The sequence below is a fragment of the Podarcis gaigeae genome, assembly GCF_964106915.1.
Source record: "Podarcis gaigeae genome assembly, chromosome: 5".
In the NCBI taxonomy this organism is placed as follows: domain Eukaryota; kingdom Metazoa; phylum Chordata; class Lepidosauria; order Squamata; family Lacertidae; genus Podarcis; species Podarcis gaigeae.
In genome coordinates this window covers 75,339,576-75,343,737 of record NC_139681.1, presented here as the reverse complement: position 1 = coordinate 75,343,737, position 4,162 = coordinate 75,339,576, and positions in this window count along the sequence as shown.

Here is a 4,162-nt window from a genome sequence, read left to right as displayed (position 1 = left end):
TATTCCGTCCGCCATCCAAATTCCTGAAGTAGGGCACTTCCTGTACTTATGGGACCTCTTAGCATTTATTTTTCCCCTTCAGATTTTGTGTACACGAGTCAGCTGATCTCCCTCTCTCATGTATAGGTGGTGTGGTTTTCGCTATGTAAACATGGTAAAGGTAAAGGACCCCTGACCGTTAAGTCCAGTCGCGAACGACTCTGGGGTTGCGGCGCTCATCTTGCTTTACTGGCTGAAGGAGCTAACATTTGTCCGCAGACAGTTTTTCTGAGTCATGTGGCCAGCATGACTAAGCCGCTTCTGGCAAAACCAGAGCAGCGCACGGAAACGCTGTTTACCTATTTATCTACTTGCACTTGCTTTCAAACTGCTAGGTTGGCAGGAGCTGGGACCGAACAACAGAAGCTCACCCTGTCATGGGGATTCGAACCGCCTACCTTCCGATCAGCAAGCCCTAGGCTCAGTGGTTTAGACCACAGCGCCACCCACATCCCTTATGTAAACATGGGCATAGCCTCAAATCTGTACTGGTAGGTAGATCTCTATTGCAGATCACTCTTTTTTGTTGTTTTTAATGCTCCTCTTCCTGTGCTTTTAAACAGCAAATTATAATACTTTCTTTGTAGAAAATGATGCTTCCTATTTCCATGCATGCAAAGCCTCTCCTTACTGTTGTGGTTTATTTGTTTTGCATAGCAAATTGTTAAAGCCAGAGGGGAAGGAGGGCAGGCTGGTTTTTTTGCATTTCTGGTCAGTTGACAACATCAGTGTGCAGTACCTGCCAGGTGAAAACATTTTACTTCAAGGTTACCTCATATCAGCCAAATTTTCCAGACATTAGTTACTAGAAACAACCTGGATAGCCTCTGACCTTTTTACATACTCTCATTGAGGAATTCAAATGACGTACACATCTTCCCTGAGCAGATAGCAGAACAAAGACAAAATCTCATTCCAATATTCCCCTCCATGAAGAGCAAACGTGTAGAGGCAGAAACAGGACTGCCCTGTCCCTGATATTCCTGTGCCCCACTGATGCAACTCCAAAATCCAAAAGTCTGAAAACGGGCATCTGCATTCATGTATCCATTCACTGAATGCCTTGCTCAATGAAGGTTCAAAATACTGCACACCTGTGCCTTTTCATTTTCATTCCATTCCATTCATCATCCTTCTTACTGCTAAGCTTGGCAGTATCATTAAGGCCCTTCTTTACATGGTGTTCGGTGTTATGTTGTGTTCTGGAACAGTGAATGAGGTGTGTATTGTCCCTCTCGAGAGCAGCTGAGCCTTGAGATAGGATGACCGTATGTCCTATTTTACAGAGGAGAATCCTCTGTTTGAAGGACTGCCTTGGTCCTATTCCACATTAAGGATGAAGCAGCCTAAGAAGGGAATTCGGGGGACCTGAAGATGCCCACCAGCAGTTTGCATCGGGGCAGCAAAGTGAGGGCAGCATTCAACTAAAGTTACGTTAGTGCAACGCTTTAAGCTGCACAATGTTATTTTCCTGTTGTCTCCTCTCCCCACCTGTCCCTGAAACCTGCTCCGTCTGTTCCCCCAACCCTCCAGAGCAGATTGGGGAGAGGAGAAGGTGGGAAAGTCAAATTGCACAACTTAAATTAGCTGAGCTAGCACAACTCCTTTAGTTGACTATTGCTCTGAGCAGCCCCACAAAGTCACTTGGTTATGGTCCTTCCTTGCTGTGGGGACAAAGAGAGAGAGAATGAGAGGGGAGAGGGGGTTATTGCAGTACTTGCTGATATGGAGTACTGAAACCTCTTCTTTTGCCACCCATGGCAGCCACTTTGTGCTGACACCCATGCCATTTTTGTCAGTATATGATTGCTGGCAATATTATCTATCCAATATACAGTACATTAGATATACATATAAAGTAGCACGTGTAATTTTTATGCAAAACAGTGTCATCTTTGCCCTATTTTTTGTGATGTATTTCTTCTCTTTGTCCAGGCATAGGCAAACTCAGCCCTCCAGATGTTTTGGGACGACAACTCACATCATCCCTAGCTAACAGGACCAATGGTCAGGGATAATGGGAATTGTAGTCTCAAAACATCTGGAGGGCTGAATTTGCCTATGCCTGTCTTTGTCAGTACATAACTGGACACCTTGTCTTTAGATTCCCTGCCTTCCTTTCTTCCCATAAATGAGAAGAAACCCTGCTGCAGGTCTGTGTGAAGATTCCTTCAAGGAATGTGTAACTAACTATTTAATAAATGTATCCTATAACCCACACCTGTACAGGCATGAATGAATATTCAGGTTTCATCAGATTACACAGGTATAAGGAAATAAGCTGTATACTGATGGAACTTAACAGTTAGAGCTGAAGGTAACCAGCCGCATATTGAGCACTCTGGATAAAAATTGAGCCCACAATAGTACAGACTTTTTACGTCATTTCTGTATCTTGGCTGACCACTTAGATTGCTACATTCTTTCCCAATCTTCCTTTTCAGATTATTGCTTGTATTGTATGCATAACACAAAAATGGCGGGGGAGGGGAGAGAGAGAGAAACAGAGTTAAACATGAGAAAAATGATTTAACAAAATAACAAAACGAAGTGTTCTTCCAAGAAGTATATTTAATCCTACATTGCATACATATATGAAACACATTACAAAGAATTTGGGGGTGCCACTAAAAATGGCAGCCTCGGGTTAGCTTCCCTGAGCTGTAAAGAAACTCACTTATTACAGTCCTTGGGATACCATACGTTAGGAACAAATGAGGAGAACCATGTGTACCTTGTTGAGCTCCTTGGAGGAAAAAGTGGAATATAAATGTGACAAATAAAGCAAGCAAACAACCCCTGTTGTAGGCTTGTTTTCACCCTGCCAGATGCAGGTAGCCTCAAACATACTGTAAGTTACCCAAGTGTAAATTATGCTGGCAGCTTCCTACAGAAAATGAACATTGTGTTCATATGCGAACAAAAAGGAAAACATTGGCCAAAGTAATAAAAGCTGGCAGTAAGGTACACAAAACTCAATAGAACAGATGCATTATACAAATACTGTGGTTATGTCATCATCATATACACAGTACACCCTGCTTAAGCACTCAATATCTGAACTGCACTTATTTTGGCAATTGGCACACCCAATTACAAAGCTATAATACCACATCATACAAACAATATCAGGAAAGTATACATTTTTGAAAACAGTTTATTGTAATGGATGATCCAATCCTGTTTAAATTAACATCTGTACTGAGTATGTAGGGATGTGAGTGGTGCTGTGGGTTAAACCACAGAGTCTAGGGCTTGCCAATCAGAAGGTCGGCGGTTCGAATCCCCACAGCGGGGTGCACACCCATTGCTCGGTCCCTGCTCTTGCCAGCCTAGCAGTTCAAAAGCACATCAAAAGTGCAAGTAGATAAATAGGTACCACTCCGGTGGGAAGGTAAACGGCGTTTCTGTGTGCTGCTCTGGTTCACCAGAAGCAGCTTAATCATGCTGGCCACATGACCCGGAAGCTGTACGCCGGCTCCCTCAGCCAATAAAGCGAGATGAGCGCCGCAACCCCAGAGTCGTCTGCGACTGGACCTAATGGTCAGGGGTCCCTTTACCTTTACAGAGTATATATTAAGGTTGGATGCTACAGTATTTGTTTGTTGACGTCTGTGTTTCATTATGTCTTTGTACTGGTGTTGTAACTGTACAAGTATTATTCTGGAAATGATTTTACAAAAGCTTTTCTGTTGAAAAATACTTTATTTTAGAAAAGAAACAACAGCCATCTCTCTAGCCAACTGTTTTGTTTTTGGTTTCTCTCTCATGGTCCTCTCTTGTTCTATTCACTTCACTTTTCACTTACATACTGCTGCTCTTCATCTGAAGATCACATAAAAATACCCCACCCCCTCAAAAAGGTAGGTGCAAACTACGTATACAAATCACTATTTACAAACCTAGCGGCTGGGGAAAATCTCCATTCCGAAGGCGCGTATTTGGCATGGAAAATAAAAAGCCAAGCCCCCAGACCTCGTGGCACGTGGCTCCCTCTCCATAGCCATTGCAAGGCACAACCTAGTTTTCAGTTCCTTTACATGTGAACCCCGCTTAGCCCCCGGAGGCGGGCGGGCAAGTGAAGGTGTTCTGAGCAGAGGCGCTCCCAGGTACGATTTCCCTC